The sequence below is a fragment of the Equus asinus genome, chromosome 23 (genome assembly GCF_041296235.1).
Source record: "Equus asinus isolate D_3611 breed Donkey chromosome 23, EquAss-T2T_v2, whole genome shotgun sequence".
Lineage (NCBI taxonomy): Eukaryota > Metazoa > Chordata > Mammalia > Perissodactyla > Equidae > Equus > Equus asinus.
This window is the reverse complement of record NC_091812.1, coordinates 38,001,796-38,024,694: the sequence shown is the minus strand read 5'-3', so window position 1 is coordinate 38,024,694 and position 22,899 is coordinate 38,001,796. Positions and strand designations below refer to the sequence as shown.

General features: G+C 42.8%; 1 long non-coding RNA gene across 1 annotated transcript; it reads right to left on the bottom strand.

Moving 5' to 3' along the window:
* Positions 1–13,169: 13,169 nt before the first annotated feature.
* On the bottom strand, positions 13,170–20,353 carry LOC139041676 (uncharacterized). Its single transcript, XR_011497282.1, has 3 exons — positions 19,929–20,353; positions 18,163–18,268; positions 13,170–13,678 (listed from the first exon to the last, which is right to left on the bottom strand). It is a non-coding gene; the product is annotated as an uncharacterized lncRNA (long non-coding RNA).
* Between the last annotated feature and the right edge of the window lie 2,546 nt (positions 20,354–22,899).

Genomic DNA, 22,899 nt, shown 5'->3' with positions numbered 1-22,899 from the left:
CAAATGCTGTCACTATCTATCTGGACAGAAATCTCCAGAGGGATCAGACCATACAAAAGTGATCTTAAACTAGACATAAACGTGACCTACACTTATAGACCTGTGCTATTATGTCTTTCATGAATCACACCTATATCTGCTTTTCCCATTAGACTGTGAGCTATTCAGAGGCGAGAACAATGTTTTAATAATAAAAACAACATTCACAGCTACCATTTTGAACACCTGCTATGTTCCAGTGCCGTGCCCAGCATTTATGGATATTCTTTCGTGTAGTGAGCATCTCATCATTTTCCAAGATTCTCGAGTTGTGTTTCACAGAGACTAGGTAACTTGCCCAAGGTCACACAACCAGTAAACGGCAGAGCCAGGATTCACGCCATGGAGAGTCTGTCTATAAAACCACAAAAATTAACGAGGCAAGTGTTACTAGATAGCCCAGTCCCTCACAGGAAATGGCTCTGATTCTCCAACCTATGGCAGACCAATGACATAATTATAGCATGAAAAATGTATACATAGTCAAACAGGGTGAGCAGGAGAGGCTGGCAGAAATCTTAGGCATGGGTGGGTTAGGGCTCGCCATGAGGTGGCACTCACAGTCTTTGTTTTTATTTTCTATTATGATGACAATTTGGAATTTTTACCCCACTGCGAAGAGTGGTGCTTCGTTTCATGTTTTACGTGGTTGGTTTCCTGCGCTTTTGACAGTTTCCCCCGACTCTTGACAACTGTCAGGATTGATCTTTCTTCTGGAATGACAGGATACTACACTGAGACCTGGGAGAAGCCTGTGTTCCCTCTCACCAGCCATCCACAAACATGCAATGCTTTGTCTGTTTTCCTGTATCACCACTCTGATGGCCTCTTCGTTTTGAAAGATGATGTCTACACAATTCCTGACACTCCTGGTTGGACCACATTCCCACAGGTGAGGCCATACCTTTGCCGAACTCAAAAGTAGGGCCCACCTGCTGCCCTTTGTTGGTTTCTGGTTAGGAATATATTTTCAGAACCAGGGCTGCCTGCACTGAGCAGGCAGCATAGATAAGGGCAGTGACACATGCACCTGTCCTACCCAGCATGGCTTCTGCTACTGCTCTCTCCCAGCTACTGCCTTCCAGACCCTGCCTCCTGCCCGTCTGGCCCAGCAGCACAGCACAGCCCAGCCCAGTCCTGTGCTGTCTTTGCACAGGACTTCTGTGCCTCTGCTCAGGAAATCGGAAGCATCTCCAGCTCAACCTGCCATAGGGAAACACCAAAGCCATAGCACCTGGCTCAGCCCAGTGACTTCCAAGCAGTCCTCTCTCTAGTGCTTGCCTCTCCGTCAGCTCTGCCTGTCTGCCCTAGCAGTTTACGTAAGTAAAACAGAGGGCCTCTCGCCCTAACATTTTTGTTTTCTGATGGAAACCTTGGGGCCTCACCTCACCATGAGTCACAGCTTTAATAAGGAAATAGCCTATCTTAAAACTCAGCCCTCATCAATTTCATTAAAAGGCAATTCAACCTCCATTAGTTATTTGGTGTAACATGTTGGGGACCCACAGGTCTGTGGTGGTCAGTTGTGTTTTTCTGAAAGAGATTTGTTCCATCAACTTGTTTGTGAATTTACAAGTCACAATGACCACTTGCTACTTAGAATTTTTCAAGGCTAATGAGTTGGTAATGCCCTGGCACACAAGAACTGTGGTTGGATCTGGCACTCTGGACTGTTCCTCTCGAAAACCAGGACAAAGCTCAGCTTTCCTCTTGGCCCTTATACTCAGGATCTTATGTAAAGACATGGAGGAAGCACTATGCAGTAGTCAGGAGGTCTGAGTTCTGACTTTAGCCCTGCCACTCTCTAGCTGTGTAACTTTGGCAAAATTACTTCATTTCTACAATCTTTAGTTTCTGTATTTGAAGTTAGGACTAGCTCTATATTTCCTAATTGTTGTCCTATGTAATGCAAACCTATAATGTTCTCTAATAAAATTGGGCTTAGTGGTCAATTAAGTGAAGGAGACTTCTCTGGGAATCCATCTTGTCCACCTGGAAATCTCCTATGCTTCCTTCAACCCTCCTCTAAACTTTGATTCCCCATGAAACTCACCCTGATCATCCTCCCCGACAGAATTCATCCTTTCTCTCTTCTCCTCCCATGCTACTTTTCAAATTCTTCTACTATAGCATCCATCCCATAGTACTCAGTTTATTTTCACATGTCTATCCAGCAACAACCTGAACTCTGAAAGGTTAGAATCTTGTCCCACTTATCTTTATATACCCAAGACCTAATGACACATAGTAGGTACAACATAAATATTGATATGAATAACCAACAATTGTTATTGGATGACTAGGGATGTGTTTACACTTAGTTGTGCTCCCGTAACCATTTTTGTTGGTCATCCACACACCTTTCTTCCCTCTCTTCCTTGGGAAACAGCTTCTCCCCAGCTCCAGTTATGTAATCCTGGTGGGGCTGCCGATCATAGTACTCGGCCCCTTGCCCACAGGAATAGCCATGATGTGACTTAGCCTGGCCAACTAGTTTACTTTATCCTCCTTTCCTAGTGACAACATAAGGGGAGGGGGACATGAGACCAAAGCCAGGCTTCTCATGGTTCTTCTCCAGGATTTATTTCATTGTTGTTCATGAGTCCCTTATCAAATTTTGTTTTTATGTAGTCAATTAATACTTTTTAACCATGTAAAACCACCTTTACATGAAGCCACAAATTTATGGGATGTCACCCAAATTAATGTTTCCAATGACAGCCCTAGGGCACCAAAATTCAAGAAAAGGACTGTGATGTTCATGTTTACACATCCACATATTATGCACACATTTAAATGTGAGATTGACTTTACTTGTGTTACAAACCTTACCAGGAACTCTTCCATCACATTCTACTTGATCCCTCTGTGGTGTCTGACTTTTTTTACCATTCCCTCCTTGAAACTCCATCCTGCTCTGGTTTCTGTGACATAGCTCTCTGCTGGGTCCTCTCTTACTCTCAAGCCACCCCTCTCTCATCTCCTTTATAGACTCCTTTTGTTCTGGAGTTTGTTCTAAGTGGAGAGGGAGAGAGTGTCTTGGCTTTTGGATCACAGAAATTGGAGCACATGAATCGGAAGCTGCTGGTGCCATCTTCCATCATCTGTGGAAATCTGTTTCCAGCAGGAGAGAATGAAGCCAGGTAGAGCCTCGCAGAGTGGAGATACAGAGAGATGGAGGGAGAGAGAGCATACAAGACAGTGGGCCTCGACAGTAGCAAATCCCTTATGTCCAGCAGTTTCTCTTCCTCTGATTCTTAACCTCCAGTGTCTTTCTAACATACTCCTTAATACTTAAGTGAGTTTGAGTTCCCGTTATTTACAATCTAATTTAGCTAAATCACAACTCCAACCCATCCTTTAGCTTAGACCATTCTAGGAACGTGATTACTATAAAGGCTTAACATAATGAAATAAAGATAAAGTCCAGGGTCTCAAACAGGGAGGCAAGATTCCAGGGCCCAGAAATGTTCTTTTCAGACCATAACTCAGAAAACTAGCACATTTTGCAGTAATTCTTTGTTCCTGGATAGACTTTAAAAAATCAATCTACTCCTTGCCTCCAGCATAGCTCTCTGAGAAACCTGCAGTCCTTCAGAAGGATTCCTGTATTTGGATGCTGACTCAGCCAAAAAAAATTTTTTCCCCAACTAATTTAATTCTGCAGGCCCCCCCCAGTTACTGACAGTGTTCCAGATTGGAAGCACTGCAACTGAAGGCAGCAAGGTGCCTGCTGTTATTTTCCACTTTGTTCTAGTTTATTGCTTTTGTACATGTGCCTATTACATGAAGAACTAAATGAAAACTCTACAGGACTAAAAATAGCACTTAAAATAGCATTATGTCCCCTCAGAGTCTCCTATTCAACTCCATAGCTAGGCAGGTGTTTTTCAGCAGAAGGAAAGATTAAAAAAAAAGAATTATTTTGGATCTGGAGAAAATAATGGCTTCAATTTCACCTCGCCTATGTCACCCCCTCTGGCAAATTCTCCCATTAAAATGACAGGTTTCCTCCATGAAGCCCACCAGTAAAATGTTTCATATTTGATGATGGCAAAGGAGATAAAAGTTGTGTAAAATTTCCCAAGGTGAAAGTTGTCATTTTCTTAGTTGAATGGCGTTGGGTTTGCATAGTGAGAAGTTTTGATAATAAACATAGTACTGTGCTATCTCTATATTGTCACAAACTTTCCTCAGTGTTCAAGTAGTAGTGGCCATTATGATTAATACACTGTGGATTGATCCACTCTTTGCCCTTTTTCTTCTCTGTCCTGGAACACGGAGGGGGGTGGGGTGACTCCCAGAGTTGTTTCCTGAGCAACTGTGACAAAAGGCTTCCTAAAGAGTTTGGCCAATGGGAGGAACTGGTTCTTGTTCATCCTACCACCAGGATCTAAGAGTGCATTTGAGAATGGAGCAAATGGAGAGGAACCAGAGGAAAGAGGTACAGAGAAAAACTCATTTGAGCTTCTGGATCAAGCCGTGCCTGAAATCAGAACATCTTTAGGCTTTTTATTTATATGAGCCAATAAATACCCTCTCTTTTTTTCGTCACTTGCAACCAAAAGAATCCACGCTGATACTGATCATTTCATTGTGTGCATTCTTCCTCTATGAAGAAGCATCTTTCAAGGAACCGTGAGGAACGTGAACTATATCCACCTTCACCTCCATGCCCAGTCATCCATTCCCAGCACATCCTCCTGCTGCTATTTGGCCTCACAGCTGTGCTAACCTTGCTAACTCAACCTGGGGTCAATTCTAAAACAATGGTTTGTTTTTCTTCAAAGAGCAATCCAAGTAGAAAGCGTAGAACAGAGGTTCTCAAAGAGCATAATCCCAGAGCCAGCAGCATCAGCACCACCTGGGAACATGTCAGAAATGCACAGTTTCAAGCCTCACCCCAGATCTCTTGGATCAGAAATTCTAGAGGCGGGACCCAGAGAGCTGTATTTTAACTAGCTCTCTGGGGGATTCGGATGCAAGTTGAAGCTTGAGAACTGCTGGCACAGAGGATGTCCAAAATCATTGTCGACTGGAGAGCAGACATGATTAGCAGTTATAATGAGGAAAATTGAGGGGTGGTATCTTATCAGGAATGTTCTGTGACACAGAGGCTGCAAATTTCAAGTGGTGCAGTAAGTCAAATGTGATGCTTGACAAGCATGGAGACCAAAACAGGGCTCAGACTTACTGGATCCCTGTACTTCTCTGCACACCAATACAAGTCAGCTTGGGAAAAAAGAAGCGGGGGGGGGGGGGGGAGTGGGGCGTGGAGAGGTTTGGCTGTTTCTTCTGTAGAAGAATCCACTTGTAAAGCAGCTATTTTATCAGAAAGTAAATTCCCCAAGCGATCACATTTTGACATCATCTTTGGTGGTTTCAATCGAGTAATTTGGAAAGTTTTGGAGGGTACTCATTTGATTTCTCTGCAAAATAAATTTAGTTTCTGTTGTAACAGCAGCTTATCCAACCTTATCCTGCTACCTTATACTGCCTTATACTGCATCCTACCTTATACTGCTGCCTGTAATTTGGAAGAAGCCAGAGGAACCTCCTTCTCTCTTTTGATCACTGAGAGTGCTTGGTGCCCTTGCTCACTTATGCGTCACCGCAACTAGGTGTGGTTCATTTCTGAACACAGCGTTCAGTAAAGCCCGTGTATTTTAGCAAGACTCCTCCCATAGCACCCATCTGAGCTATACCATTTAGAATGAGCAAGAACTTGAGTGAAGAACGTAACTCCCCAGGCCAGGGCGAGGACTGCCCTCGATTTCTCTGTATTTGTGCCCTGCTGCCTCCCAGTCCAGCCTTCTTTCTAGATAGGGTCACTGTGGTTATGGCATTGTCTCCATGCTTGGGGAGAGTCCTCAGTACGAACCAGTGAAAGCGCAATATTAACCTGCAGCATAGAGAAACAGCTAACCTGGTCCCAGCTCCAAACCCCAAGGGCAGGTGGTGGAAGCAGGACCAGGTCCTGGGCAGCAATTGCAAGGGCATCCAAGCAGCACTGCCCACTTCTGAGGCTCTCTCCTGAAAATTCAGCCATGCCTCTCAGGTTTAGAAGCCTTATGGGAAATCAAGGATTTCTCCAGGGCACTCCTCCTTCTCACAGACACCTGTGAATGTTTTCGTCTGTCAGGTGCGCTCTGTGCCCAACCATCTCTCAGTCCCTCCCTCTGTTGCCAGATAATTAGCAGGTATTCAAGAACGCTGCTTTTGTTAAATGCCTGCTGAATGGGGTAAGGCTCTAGGACAAGGCTAAGGCCTCTACACGGGCATACACATATACATACACACATATATGCAGGATGTCGTCTCAGCCATGAGTTTGATTTTTTATTAAAAAAAAAAAAGAAACCACAGCAACAAAATTGATCAAGAAAAGCTTGCTTTATTCTTTGCTGCAGTGTCTACCATTCCTCCCCACGTCAGCGTGATGAGTGTACAATCCTATTGCCTGCCAGCACTCTTATCCATCAAAGCTTCCACTGGCTTCCATTCCCACTCAGGTGTGGCAGCAAGAGCCCAGGACCTGCCACCTGCCATTGGACAGACCTGAGTCCAAATGCTGGCCCTCCCACTTACTCGAATAATCTTCTGAACCCCTGCACCCTACCATTCAATAAGTATTCACTGAGCACCTACAAATGCCTCACACTGATCGGACCACTTGGAATGTCAGTGACACAAGGATATCTGCCCTCATGGGTTTTATAGTCTACCAAGAAAAGATAAATAAGAAACATAATGAATAATAAAATATGTTAGAAACATAGTATGTTTCTACTATGTTAGAAAGTGGTAACTACTATGAGAAAAAACATAGATCAGGTCAAAGGGGATAGGCTCACCACGTGATGGGGATCAAGTTGCGCAGTTCAGTGGGGTAGTCAGCACAATGCTCAAGAGCAAAGATCTGACAATAAGAGACTTACATGAAGGGGATGCCTGGAGGAAGAATGTTCCAGGCATAGCGCACAGCTAGAGCAAAGGTCCTGAGGCAGAACTATGCCTGGTAAGTTTGAGGAAGAGGAAGGAAGCCAGAGCGGCCAAAGTGGAGTGAGCAATGGGGAGAGAAACAAGAGAGGAGGTCAGGAGGTAAGAGAAGGGTGGGATTAGCTTGGTCACTAGAGGCAAATGTTAGGACGTTGGCTTTACATTAGTGACGTGGGGAGCCATTGCAGGATTTTAAGCAGAGGCCTTAGGTGATCTGACCTGGGTTCTAAATGAATCACCCAGGCTGCTGTATGGAGACCAGTCTGTAGGGGGCAGAATTCAAGAGACAAAGGATGGGCTGGGCCAGGCTGGCAGCAGTGATGGGAGAGAAGTGGTTGAACTCTGGGTATATATATATTTTGTGTGTGTGTGTGAGGAAGATTGGCCCCGAGCTAACATCTGTTGCCAATCATCCTCTTTTTTTTTTTTTCCTTCTCCCCAAATCCCCAGTACATAGTTGTGTGTTCTAGTTGCAAGTCATTCTAGTTCCTCCATGTGGGATGCCGCCACAGCATGGCTTGAGTGGTGTGTAGGTCCATGCCCAGGATCCAACTCCGTGAACCTGGGCCACCAAAGTGGAGCATATGAACTTAACTACTCGGCCAGCGGCCCCATCTGGGCACATTTTGAAGGTAGGGCACTAACAGGATTTCTTGATGGATTGGATATGAAGTGTGAGAGAAAGAGGATGTCTCCAAAGGTTTTGGCTGAGCAACTGGAAGGTTGCAGCTGCCATCAACTAAGGTGCAACTGGTCTGTGAGAATTAAATGGAAAGCACGTCCCCTGGAGACTGGCACATGGTAGGCACTCACTAAATGTTGCTGTCCTCTGTACCAGCCCCAGAGTCACTGTGCTCCTTCCTCCTCACTGCCTCACAGTGGGCCAATGGCAGTTCTTTAAGCCTCAGTCTCTTCATCTTTAACTTGGGGTCAGTAGAGCCAGGAGCGTGCTGAGGATTGCATGAGAGGAAGCATTTGCAAGAGGTTGGCGTGGAGTAAATGCTCAATGAATGTTGGCTTTTATTAAACAGAAAGAAAAACTTAGCAAGTTGTTGAGTACTTCAGCATGAGTGATTTTGGCTGGGCTTCCCACTTCCTATCCCTGCGGCTTCATCCGAGGCTTAATGAATCTTCCCAGACACTGGCCTGATCATGTCACTCAGCTGCTCACATTCAATGGCTCCCAAATGCACACATGGTCAAGACCAGGCTTTTACACAGAGTTGACAGGCCCATCACAGTCCACGCCCAGCCCCATCAGTAACCAATCACCCACAACTTATGCTCAATTCACACCAGACCATGTGCTCATCTTCCCAACCTCCACACGCACATTCAGGCCATAGAATGTGGTCCCACTGCCTCTGTCCTCTAGAATGCCCCCTTCCCTTCTCCTCTCCCACCTCTTGGTGTTGTCCTCCTCTTCCTTTAGGAGACAGATGAAATACCACCACGCTGAAAAGTTGAGAAGAAAGCTTTCCTGCTCTGTGCTACTACTGTGGAGTGTACACATGTTCCTGGTGGTGCTTCTCACACATCACAAAGCTGGGATGATATTAAAATATTTAGCAGGTGGTATGGCCTGGACACTGACCTATCACCTTAGACACCAGCCATACCAGCCGTGCACGACTGCTGCAGATCAGCTTCGCAGACAGTGTCATGCATCAACTTGCCTGCCTCCTCTCTTGATTCTAAGGCCCCACAGGCTAGAGACCACCAGTTATTGATCTTAATGCCCCTAAAGAGTGTCTGACATTTTCTAGCCTCTTTTTAGATATTTTCTGAATAAACAATCACAGGGAAAAGAGAAGCAGAGGTCCTGGCCTCCTTTGAAATCACCCCAGCACTAACTTCTAGCCCCTGGCACTGCCTGGATCAAAGAGCCCCTCCTCCCGCCCTGCCTCCTGGCTGTCAGAAGGCCCAGGCCCTGGCGTCTCTTCCTCCTCTTGACTGATGCTCAAAGACACTCATATTGGAGCTGAAGGTATCTCCCCAAAGCAAGTTTTCGCAAGTGGCAAAGCCAAAACCCACAACATCCTCCTCTGCCATCCGTTCCAGGAGCACACTTGGCCCTGGGTGCCAGCGGGCACACGTGTGGAGAAGATGGGCGTGGTTTGAATTTACTGCTTTCAGCTCAGCTCAGCTTTGGCAACTTCCGTTGCCCACTTTTCCTCATTTGTACACTCACCCTTTCTAGCCCTAACTTAAAAGTGGGTTTTGGAAATTTATTCCCTCCCCACCAGGAAAAACAAGCTCCAAATAGGCCAAAGTAAATTGGCTGGGCATTTGAATAAATGATTATTTTTCCTAAGTGGCCTCTCACACATAGCCAACGTCCATGATTTTAGCCAAAAAATAAATAGAGGGAAAGTGAGAAAAATTAGATTAAAGAGGGTTGGACAATCTTCATGGAATTCCCCAAAGTTCAGGCTGGAAGAGGCCCTGCAGATCAGCTACCTCAAGGTTTCTCAAACTGTGTTCTGAGGAGCCCTAGGAGTTTCAAGCAACCCCATCAGGGGGATGGAAAAGGGTGACGAGCAGGTGGGGTCCCAGGCCCCCATCACCTCTCCAACCAGCTTCACAAAGGTTTTGTGTGTTTTGCATAAGTTTACTTAAATAGAGAGTTTTGTGGTTAAAAATGCTTACAAGCTACTGTTCCAAGCCTAATCCACACATTTTACAAATGAGGAAACCAAGGATGAGAGAGATGAAATATTCTGCCTGGGCTCTCACAGTGAATTGATGAGGGAGTCAGAGCTCCATTTCAAGTCTTTTAATTCAAACACTCTTCCCTCAGTCCTGGCTGCCCCGCCATGTTCTACGCTGTTATTGCCACTTGCGCAGTATTCTTCCTTCCCTTTTTTCTTCAGTTAAGGGACTCTGCCTTTTCCGCTACAGGTGGCTGAGGAGTGAGGGACTCTCAGAGCCTCTGATCCCCAAGATCAGAGTGACTGGTCCAGGGATGGGTACAAAATCCCAGCAAGGCCCATCAGAGTCCTTTCTAAAGGAATGGTAGTGATATGGAGAGAGAGAGGAAATGTCTGTCCTTCTGAGACTGAGGGTGTTAAAATTTCGTGCTACCTGGAGCTGTTGGAGGCCTGTTGCAATCATGGGAAAGGGTCTGTCTGAGAATGAAACCAGCACAAAGGAAAGCCACTGAGAGCAATGGAGAGAGACAGAGCAGGTTCCTGCAGGCATTGCTCGAAACTTGTACCCAGCCATATTGAAAGCTTGTGCTACCTCTGGACTTCTCAGTCAATAATTTTTTAATTTTGCTTAAGTTAATTCGATTGAGTTTCTATCTCCTGTTGCTACAAAGTGTCCTGACTAACAAGTGTCCTAAACTAATTTTTATTTATAGGGCATTTTTTTTGTATATCAAGCTCTTTCCACTACCCCAGGTCACAGAGGTGAATGGACGGAGCCATACTCCCTCATCCCAGAATGGCATCACCTCCCTCCTGGCCAAAAGCTAGCTGCAAGGACACATGAAACCCAGGATGTCCCAACATGCCAGAATTATTTGCCCACTGGATATGCTTTGAGAGCCCTCTAAGTGCATTCCCAATTTTTCACACCCTTGATGTGAGCCCACAGTCTAGCTGGCAGGAAGAGACAGAGGGAAAAGTATTGGCTTTGGAGGCAGATGACTTGAAATTGTGTCTGGTGTCTTGCCTTCCTGGGTAGTGCCATCACAGTAAAGGGAAGAATACACATGTATTGGTCGAGGTCTAATCAGGAAAACAGGAACCACTTCAAGGGCTGACAACAGAGTGGATTTATTCAGGGAACAGGTCACACAGGTGGTGGAGGAGCTGAGAAGCCAAATGAGATGGCGAGGCAACCTGGAGACTAGCAACAACAGGAAGACATGATCACCCCTAGGGCTGGAAGAACAAAAAGAGGGGTTGGTGATACTGGAGCCCAGTATCCAAGGTTACTTGATAGAAGCTGGGACCATAGTGGGCCCGTCCAGTGGGAAGTGGAGACAAGGAGAAGACTCAGCCACCACTGGAAACCATGGGGGTACAGATGGAAGACAGGTAAGGGAAGTGGGAAGACCCTGGCCTCTTTCTCTTTCCCACCTTCAATCAAGCAAGAGCCAAGATAACTTCACTACGATGCATCACAGGTAGGAATACACAGGTGAGGATGTTACATGAGCCTTAGATCTGTTTGCTGCTCTTCACAGAGTTGAAGTGGAAATGGTGTTTTGGCCAGGTCAGAGAAGTACAAGGCCCTTCTCCATGGTTTGGAGACTTCTTCAGGCTTTGCTAGTTTTTGTTGGGGAAAATTTTCTCTTTGTTTCTATCACTTTCACATCGACCGGACACTTGCTACTGAGTTACATCAGCCGTGCCCTGAAAACAAACAGTGGGTGTTAGGGGCAACCACATCTCCAGAAGCAACTGATCAAGGCTTTTGTTCCCCTCTTGTTGGGGTCTGGGTGGGCATGGTCCTGGTGTTTTTTATTAAGCCAGTTGGAGAGACAAACATTAGTCTGCAGACGCACCCATTCCATGGAACTTCATGGTTCTGAGCCTGCCAAGGAGTAATTAAGAGAGAGGCCATCCGCGGGAACCAACCCCATTAACAAATTCCAAGAAAGGGGATAGAACTTCCTGAAACTTTTGGTCATCTTCTCTGCCCTGTTTTATTTCTCTGTGGAAGGTGCCAACCCAAGAAAGCTAGAAGGTCACTGAGCAAAGTTACTCATTTATTGGTCTTTTATTTGGTCCAGCCCTGATTTGTTACAGTTTGCTTCTTAACAGCATCAGTCTGGCAAGGAAATACTGTCTAATCTTTGTTGATACTGGGAGGGTCTGCAGTTCCTCAAGTGGAAAATTGGGATTTAATGGGAAATGAGTCTTAGGGAGGAATTGAGACATCTTCTTGTGTTTTACGTGTTATAAAGTGTTGCGTGACTTCTAACTGCTTAATTATAGTGCTATTCACTCAGCAAACATTTGTTGAGTAATCTGTTAGTGTATCTTCTTAGCTTTTCCTCAGGAAACAAAACTGATGAGGGCAGAACCATGACAAGCCTTCTGTAAGGATGAGAGATTCCCTTTAGTATTTGCTCTTTTCAAGAGACCACTAAAAGTCTCAGCAATTTTTTTTTAAGTTGCCACATTTTGGGAGAAGGAGAAGACGTTTTACTAATTCAGACCCACAGGAGGAGGATGTCACACAGTGAAAGGAGTGCAGACTCTGAAGGCAGAATTGGATTTGATTCCGGACTCTATGATGGATCAGCTGCTTGCACACGGGTGAATCACATCCTTTTTGAATTTCAAGGTTCTCATCAAAAGAATGGGCATCACAATACCCACCATGTAAGAGAAGAATTAAAGATAAAGAAATCTCTAACATATTACCACTCAGTTGAGCACGTAATGAGTGCTCAGGTAATTGTAAATATCGTTATAATTTATGCAATATCCTCAGACATGCCTCTTTGCCAATTTTTACCCCCTGATTAGGCTAACCAGGCACACATATGGTATCCCCTCTGATAAGGCCCTGAGCTCTGGACATTTTGTGGTCTCTTTCCACCCTTCTCCCACCCTCAAAACCCTATGCCATTGTGCTGTTTTTGGTTTGTGTAAACACACCTAGTATCATGACTGGTACAGAGTAAGTTCTGAGCAAATACTTGTTGAATGAATAAACAAATGATCTAGTTGATCTGATAAGTGAAATCATAGGGTGATGTGCAAATTTGTCACCAATCCTAAGTACCTTGTGTATATTTTAGGATGTTACTTCTGAAGTAAATGCAAATAACCTGAAGGAGGATTGCTAATATGAGAATTGCAGGGGTTCTCACATTAGGATGTGGGGACAAAGAATAAGGTAAATCCTATTGGGAACAGTTCCTTAGGGTGTTCCTCAAATCATACCCTGGAATTACACCCTGACACCCTGTGCGAGGCATTGTTCTTTGCATTTATTATAGGAAGTATAGAATTGGGTGGTTGGATGATTTTTGGATAATTACTGGGAATGGCTTATAAGCTTTTAAAACCTTGCATAAAGATTGTTTCTAATGCCCAAGTATTTCACCTCTAACTTATACCCACAGTAGGATACACACTGCTAAAATTATTTGGGGAGTAGTGGTGATATTCTCAGGCCTCCCTGTAATAATGGCAGGACACCAGGCTAAAGCCTAGACTGTAGCCTGTGTTCTTCTAACACTGGTGCTCATGTGATGCACCTCTTAATTCAGCCTCATCAACACCAGGCTCTAACCAGAGAGCTATCCAACCACAGACTGGACACAAGTAATCAGTTTCCATGCTTGTCTCAAGCATCCCTTCTAGAAGAAAATAAACTGTTGATTATTTGGTATTTTTTAATGATATCGAATTTGGGAAATGTTCTTTTTTGCATAAAATTTATAACCTATTTACCACTTTCAAATACATTTTACTCCCCAGAAAAAATAAATGAGGTGGGGGCCATTCTGGTGGCATAGTGGTTAAGTTCACGCACACTGCTTCGGCGGCCCTGGGGTTCACAGGTCCAGATCCCAGGCACGGACCTACACACCACTCATCAAGTCATGCTGTACTCCACGTACAAAACAGAGGAAGATGGGCACAGATGTTAGCTCAGCAACAATCTTCCTCACCTAAATAAGTAAATACATACATAAATGAGATGGCTTGCTGATTGTTCTCTGCTTGTACTCCCCTATCTGCTCTCTGCCTCTCTCTACCTTGCTCCGTGCTTGGAGGAGGATGGGGCTGACTCTCCAGACTTTATCACTCAGGCGCCATGGGCTCCAGCTCCTAGTTGAGTTCAACAAGGGGAAGTGCCAACAAGAGTTTGGAAGGCAAAAGGAGAGTGAGGTCAGGATATTTCTTCCCCTGCTACCTTGTGCATTGTGCTTTGTTCTGGCACTAACTGTGTCTCTAAGCCTACACCTCCTCTCAGGAAGCCTCTCTTTATAGCTCCAGTTCACATCAGGCTCCAGAAACACAGTTGTCTCCACTTGCCTACTTAGTACTAGGTGGTAATGGCTTCCCACTGTTGCTAGTTTCTAAATGCCCCAACATGCCCTGTTGGTTTCCTTAATCCTTCCCATACCTCTAGAAAGACTCCAATAATTAATTTTGTTCAAAATCTAAGGTGAGTGCTCCTTCTGTTTGTTGTTGGGATCCTAAGTCACATAGGTAATTGTGACATTAAAGTATCGTATTCAGAGTGGCTTACATAAGAGCACTCGACTTATAAAGGACAGGAGCCAGGAACTCACCTCCAGATTGAAACTCTATACCCCCATCATGTTACCTCACGGACTAGAGAAAATGTCTTGGAATAACAATGCCCTCTTGTGTCCTTAGCTGTTTCTTATATGTCTGAAAGTACCTCAGCCTCACAGCATTGTACGAAGACTAATTACATTTATAAAAATTATCCATTTTTTCAATATTCAACGCAAATTTATTTAATGCCTATTTGGAGGAAGAATTTAGAAATTCAAGACAAATAAGACATGGTTTTTGTCTTTGAGGAAATTTTCCATTCTGGGAGATGAAGATAGACCTAAATAAATGAATCCTTGAATTGAGTCTTGAGGAATGAGTAGCCGTTCACCAAAATAAATGAGAGTCAGAAACAGAATACTATGCAGAGGGACTAATTTAACACCGGTTGAAAGAGGAGAGAAAAATAATCCAGTTGTTCAAGGAAATTCAAATTGTCTGTTGTGCCTAAAATGCAATAGGAAGGGAGAGAGAAAGGGGACAAGACAAGAAGAGACCTAGTGAACAAGAGTTAAGAAGGGGCCAGAGCACAGAGGACCTTGTGTTCCAAGCTTAGGAGTTTAGACTTCATCTTGAGGGTAGTGTACCCACTGAGGGCTTTTAAATTGGGGAGTGGCATGATTAGATCAGTAGCATTTTAGATTAGTCTGATGTCATCATGAAAGAAAGATTAGAGGGAGCCATAACTAGAGACTAGGAGAACAAGATATTACAAGCATATTGCCTTACCTAGATTTGAGAAGGCTAGAGGAAGTTGGTAGCTGAATGGATGGAGAAGGGGAACAAATCCAAGAGATGGCAAATGTATCGTTCACTGTCCAATCAGGAGACATAACCACACAATAATTCTAGTGGAAAAAGCTTAATATAAAGAATTATTATCTACAAAAAGAGATTGAAGTAATGAGGAATTGACTAGCAAGAAGTAAGGAGAACTCTAAAGAATATAGGGATAGCAGATGTAAGGAACAGCCACACCCACCTAGGGCTGAGATAGAATGCCCAGGGAAGAGAAAAACAGCAAACCTAACTAGCAAATCAAAATTGTGATTAAAAAATTAACAAAATAGACAAACCATTAGTTAACTTGATCAAGAAAAGAAAGTAAGCACAAACATACAAATTAAAATGATTAAGGGGATATGATCAGTGAAGCAGAAGAAATTAAAAACAATTATAAGAAACTACAGATCTCTGTGCAAGTAAATTTTAAAACCTAGATGAAATGGATAATTTCTTAGGAAAATTCAGATTACCAAATAGGATGCAATTAGAGTTAAAAAGTTTAAACAGACTGATTTCTACAGAAAAAATAGCATTAATAAGAAACTAACGCACACCCAAAAATTACCATGCCCAACTGGATTCACAAGTGATTTCTACCAAATCTTCAAAGACTAGATTGTCCCAATGTTCTATAAATTATTCTAGAACATTGAAAAAGAAGAAACAATTCCTAATTTCTTCTATGAAACAAGTGCAACATTTTCCTTAAACTAGATAAAAACTATACAAAGAAAGAAAGCCACAGATCAATATCACTCATGAATATTAATGCAAAAATTCTAAACAAAAAATTCCCAATCCAGTTGAGATTGAAGAAAATTTATTGAATGGAGTCTTTACAGAGGTATGGGAAAAGGTAAGGGAACCAACAAATACAATATTACCAAATATAATCCAATACCACATTAAATATAATAATACAATACGGCCAAGCAGGCTATATTCAAGGAATGCACTATTTCTGTAAATGCTGAGAAAGCCTTTGACTAAATTCATCACCCCTTCATGTTAAAAACACTCAAGGCAAAAGGAATTGAGGGATACCTTCTCAAGATGATAAAATATGCATTTCCTAGTCCTAAAGCTAAGTTTTCTATTTAATGGAGAAACACTAGAGGAATTTTCATTAAGATCAGGAACAAGGCAAGAATCAAACATTGTACTAAATGTGTTACCCAATGCAATTAGAAAAGAGAGACTAATTAGAGGCATAAAAATGGGAAAAGAAGTAAAACCACCTCTATTTGAAGATATGATTGCTCTCTTTGCAAAATCCAGAGAATCAGTGATGAAACCACTTCAAACAATAAAAGAATTCAGTGAAGTAGCAAGATATAAAATTAACAAACAGAACCAATAGCCTTCATACATAAAACAACAGAGGACACAGTGGCGAAGAACACCCCACTTACAATAGCAGCAAAGAAAATTGAATGCTTAGCAATACGTTTAACCAGAAATGGGCAAAACTATATGAGGACAACTTTGAAACACTCCCGAAAGACACCAAAGCAGACTTGGACAACTGGAAATCCATTCCCTGTTCGTGGCTAGGATGACAATGTTAAAAAAATGTCAGCTCCCCCTAAGTTAATTTTGAAACTCAGTTCAAGTCCAATAAAAATACCAAGAAGCTGTTTTATGGACAAGTCGATACTAAAGTTCATTTGGAGAAACAAACACGCAAGAATCACTAAGAAACATTGAGAAAGAACTCCTACAAGGGAGTACTAGCACTACCAGACATTAAAACAGACTGTGGTACGACACTTGAATAGGCAAATACTACAGACCGGTGGAATAGAACAGAAAGCAAAGGAAAAATGTTAAAAGGGCAAGCACTTGCACAGAGCAGGCAATGCAGGCTGGATTGGAGAGGAGATGTGATGATAAATTGATCAATGACACAGGGTACCCCTTTCGCTACTCAGCATCCATATGCACTCTTCACACATTTGAACTCTCATGCACTTTGAAAACAGAAAGTTCTGTATAAATATGAATAAGATTTCACAGGATCTGCGTACATGCTATATCTTTTCCCCTGTCTTTTCTCTCTGAAAACAACTTCATTTCAATTATAAATTCTTTTGGATCCCAAAGGGTGGCTTTCCATCATTGCCACCACGTAAGAGGAAGGGAATGAAAATTATATGTGGCTCTTGTATCTTTACTGAAACTAAAGTCAAACAGAGGGATGAAACCAAATGAGATAGGGAGTCTGGGTGAGATAACCTGAGAAATCCCTGAATTTTTTCTATCCTCGCTTCTCCTGGCTTTCGATTCTCTTGGGCTCTGAGTAAAAAAGGGAAAGCAGGAATTAAGAGGGCTGCTTAGGGGCCGGCCCTGTGGCTGAGTGGTTAAGTTTGTGTGCTCGCTTCAGCTGCCCAGCGTTTCGCTGGTTCAGATCCTGGGCTTGGACATGGTGCTGGTCATCAGGCCATGCTGAGGTGGCATCCCATATGCCACAACTAGAAGGACCCACAACTAAAATATGCAACTATGTACTTGGGGGATTTGGGGAGAAAAAGCAGGGAAAAAAAAAAAGATTGGCAACAATTGTGAGCTCAAGTGCCAATCTTTAAAAAAATAAAGAGGGCTGCTTATTTCTCTCCTTATTTTCTTTATTTCTCACCTCTACAGACTAAGCCTCTTTCAACAAGACCAGACCATGGAGGAGTGGCAAAGAACCCAGAGCCATGGCTTTAGATGGAAATTTCTAGAATGGAGTGTTATATAAATTTTTTCCTACACACTGACTGGCTTGAAGATAATTACTTTAGAAACATTGGTCCTTTAAATATTCCTCTATATGTCTGATGTTGCCGTTTCCCTGAGAAGCCCATTTGTGTATAAGCCTGAGCGAATTTACTCTGTAAGTGAGTTATACTAGATTGTCCGAGAACACAGTGAAGTCTATTGTCTAACTCCACATGAAGCCCCTTAAAAGATTTGTGTTCATCTTAGGGCATATCAAGTAGTGAGTGTTCTCATAAGAGAGTGTCCTGTTTTCTCGTGGTGAGGTAACAAAACAGATGGCTCTGGCTTGCCGTTCTCTCACCTAAACTGTCAGTGAGCCAGCCATCTTGTCTCATTTCCACAAACAAACATCCCAGTCCTTGCAAAATGTGGAAGAACAGAGGATCTTCATTCAGCAATGGCTTTAGCTGTGAAAAGATGAAAGCATTTAGCCATCTCTCAAATAAGAGTTACCCAGGAGGTGCTGTATTTTCATATAGGCAAATCTAAGTGATTTAGGTTTCAAATAACCCTGTCATGAAAAAGGGAATGCAGTCTATTTGAATATCTTGAAATAAAATTTTCAAGTATAGTTTTGTGTGGACAAGAATTGGGTGAATGGAAGAGTATGGAGTCATAAGCATCTGACTTCTGTTTTAACCAGGACCTTCAATGAAGTGGAATTTCCCTCTTTTTTTTTTTTTTTTGGAGAGGGGGTGATGCTTTAAGAACTTGTATCAAGGATCTTAATTTCCAGAACGTTTCTTGGGATTGAGCTGCCTTCTAGATATCTAATTCTGTAGAAATAGAACTGATGGTCAAAAAGATAACCCTAAGTAACCAGAAAATCCCCAATTATCAAAAGAAAGAATCAACTGTGGTCATTCTACTACTGTACTGAATAAGATATGAAAGAGGAGTAATGCATTTGTAAACACTTTTTCAGTGAAATTTTTCAAAAATTTTGGTTATTGTTTAATTAATTACACAATTCAGTTGATTTGGGTCATGAACTTTCTGGGTAATTGAGACTTTATAAGGATTGGTCTATAAAGTTGTGTGTAGACATGCCCTCTTTAAGAATTCCTAGAAATGTTTATTTGACATTAAAGTCCTTGTCTTAAAAATGTGGTGTGTAACAGAGTAAGTTTTTTTTTTTCAGTGAAAACACTCATTCAAAGACGGTGTTCTGTTTCAATCTGAAAGCATTATCTGGCCTTGCTTTGTTTAAGAGAATCTTGCCCTGGCATCCTTCGATAAGCCACCATTTGACTTCCATTGGCCAAAATCCATCGGTTAGGAGGCCCCTCTGGGAGTTAATGTGGCTAGTGTGGGGGCATGAGGGAAATAAAAGATGCAATATCCAGTTCCCACCGCCAAGTCACTAGTCCAGGCTTGTCTCACCACCTCCGTGATCAATCATGCTCCTTACCTACTCTTTGTTTACATTTGACAGAGCCCCACTGGACACAAAGTAGTTAACCCAGCAAGCAGAAGCAAATTTGGCAGAGCCCTTCAATTAGAAGCTAATGATTAAATTCATTTGGTATTCTTTGTGCCATAAAGACATTATTTATAAGGAATTCTTTCGGTGGGAATGTGGCTGCCTTTTACACTTCCAGCGACATTTCTCATCCATTATCACTAAATAATCTTCAGTTCTTGTAAATCCCTTAGCAAAGGCTTCTTATAAAAGAACTTAAAAAGGAATAAATCCTCTGAGATATTACAGGATTCTTGCTGTGTGCCTCCCACAGACTTGCATGAGAATCGCTCAGCTTAAACCCTGTGCATTGCTTTGAAGATCCATGTGCCCGTAATTCAGGCACAAAAAAAATGAAATAAAAGACAGCCATAAATATTTGTAACGGAGCTAACATCTGAATTGGTCTGCGATATTTTTGGTGTGCTCAAGGAGGGGAGAGCAAAACTCTGATGTTTATTGCAGCCCCCTTTTGAAGGGGAATTTCAGTCTGTCTCTTCGGTGCAAGGAATTCACTTTTGAAAACATGGATAGAGCAGAGTTGGAGGACTGGGGCAGAGATGGAAATGAGAAAGAGAGAAATCAAATAATTTTTTGACACTTACCTTTTATTATTTAGAAGCCATTTGTATATTAGCGCACATAAGCCTCTGAAATGTAGCCCTTTTCCTCCCCAAAGGGCGTGCGGGAACACCTGCCACCCACTGCTTTCTGCAGCTGCCAGCAATTTCAGCTTCCTAAGGTATGGCCTTCCAGCTGCCAGATGACGACTTTCATGATTGCAGAGTTCCTATTTTTAATCAGACTTGCAGGAAATTGCGGGCATCTCTGTTTTATTTACTTGGGTCTAAAATGTTTCCTGCATGAGTTTCTTTTTTCAGCAGAGAAAATAAATTGTAGAAGACATTATCTGTGCACTTCAAAAACTTTCTCAGTTGGGTGGTGGGCTCCTTTTTTTTTTATCATCTGTCATCAGGGCCTTGAATATATCATAAAAGTCCTGAGTCTCTTGCCACCATTTTCTACATGTAAACTTTTTTTCTTTATTTCAAAATTCACATAAATGGCCTAATGAGTGGAATTTTACTGAGTGTGTGTTGCATAGTATCAAAGAGCTTTCTGCAGCACTGATGTGGTCTGAAAAGAGCAAGGTCATTTCCTCTCCATTCCACCATGCTGAGCAAATTCTCATAATACCAAGTCACCAAATGAAGGGTCAAGGTCAAGATTTTTAATTACTCTATTTTATCAAATCTATGCGGCCACTAAAAAAGAAAAGAAAACTGCCCATTAACGCTGAGACACACTGTCAATTGAATGACTGATTTCAGAGATGTTAAATGTAACAAAAGTGTGTATCCTTGAACTCATAAAAAGTAGGCATTAGTCCACAATTTTTTCCTGAGCCCTTTGGTACCAGCCCCTTTGGATGCTGTAGCCGAAGCGTGGGACGTGGTCCTGGTGTCAGGGAACTTATGGTTGCCTTGGGAGTGATAAAGCTATCATCCATGGAGCAAAAGGACAAATAACCACCTAAACATAATAGGTGGGGCTACATGCCATGAAGGGGGCAGTCAGGAGAAAATCTCACAGGAGTGATTTAGAGGAATGACAAAAGCGAGTGTTCAGGACAGTCCTATGGGTGGAGAGCATTTTAGGGAAAGACAAAAGCTATGATGTCTGTGGAAATGACAGGCAGTGATGTAGGTGGTCAGGCTCTGGAACCAAACTGCCTGGATTCAAATCCGAGCTCAGCAACTTACCAGTGCTATGACTCTGGGCAACTTACTTTAACCTCTTCCTGCTGCAGCTCATCCGTTTGTTGAAGGGAATTAAATTTGTTACTGTGGTTAGAACATTACTTAACACTCTATAGGCAGTCACGAGGAATTAACTGGCCAAAACAATAAGAATGGTTGGTAAATGGCTGAGTTGGCAGAAACAAGAAGAGAGAGGGAACGAGCCTGGAGGAGGGAGTGGTTGTGGGAGACCAGGGTGGTTACACAGGCCCCTCTGCTTTTGTTAAACACAAAACACGTGAAAGTGCCAGGGCCTTTGCACAACCTAGTGCCTGGCCTAAAGCACTCTTCCCCTAACTAGCTGTCTGACTTGCTCCTTTATATTTCTTTTTTGGCCTTTGCTGAAATGTAATTTGACCAGAGAGGTCTTCTCTGACTACCCTACATAAAGGGATACCACCATTGTGCCCTGTTGCTTTCTATCTCCCTTACTTTACCTTTTTTTTTTTGAGGAAGATTAGCCCTGAGCTAACTACTACCAATCCTCCTCTTTTTGCTGAGGAAGACTGGCCCTGAGCTAACATCTATGCCCATCTTCCTCTACTTTATACGTGGGATGCCTACCACAGCACGGCTTTTGCCAAGCACTGCCATGTCTGCATCCGGGATCCGAATCAGTGAACCCTGGGCCGCTGAGAAGCGGAACATGTGAACTTAACCGCTGCACCACCGGGCCGGCCCCTCCCTTCTTTACTTTTTAAAAAAATAGCTCTTACTACTACCCATTACTTTATACGCACATTTATTTGGTTAAGGATGTGTGTGTGTGTGTGTGTGTATTATCATTCTCTGGCAACCAGAATGGAAGTTATAGGAAAACTAGGCTCAGGTAGATAAGAATAATAGGAAAGATCAAGTCCTCAGGGCTAGAAGATTTGGGGACATCTGCATTGAAAGGGCTCAGAACATGCCACCCCAAAATATGCCACTTTGGCATAGGATTATTTTGAACTAAAGGCAATAAAGAAGCAGCAAATGCAGAAAGAGCTCTTTGCCCTCCTCCAATCTGCTGAAAAGCATCATGTAAATTTCCCTTTGTGAAGGTGTTCCCCTTCCTTCTCCGACACTGGGAGGAGGACAGCCCTTATCACAGGAGACAGAGGTCAGCACCGAGATGGGTCTGCACAGACAAACCCTACGAAAATAATCTTTTCCTTCTGTTAATTTTCCCATATATTTACCTTCCCTACACTTACTACCTGTAGAAGCCCGAACTCCTGTTCCTTTGTCTTGTCACACCTCTACAGTTTGTCACTCTTTGTTAAAATGGTATTTAAGCTCCCATGCCTGACTGTCTTTTGTGGTTTTCAATTTTTTTCTGTGAGGCCCCTCATGTATATATGAAATAAACCTTTTCTCTTGTTAATCCGTCTTTTGTCTGTTTAATTTACATGCCCCAGTAACTGAATGTAAGAGGATAGAGGAAAAGTTTTTTCCCTCCCCTATAGCATAAATCACACCATCAATGAATTCTATTGCCAAGGATATATAGTCTACATTTTAAAAACAATAACAACAACGACAAAAGCTGTGGAGCCCCTTGAAGGCAGGGATTATGTTGATTTTTTGCAACCTCAGTACCTGCTCGTATTCTGTTCTATGAGTGAATGAAGAAGCATCTCTCAGATAGAGATGCCTCCTTGAGAGAATAAAACATTCTCCTGGCCCATTAATTGAAATCTGCGGCTCAGGGGGCTTAGGCTCACTCACTGCAGTAGGCTGAATAATTGTCCTGCAAGATATCCAGGTCCTAATCGCTAGAGTCTGTGAATGTTAC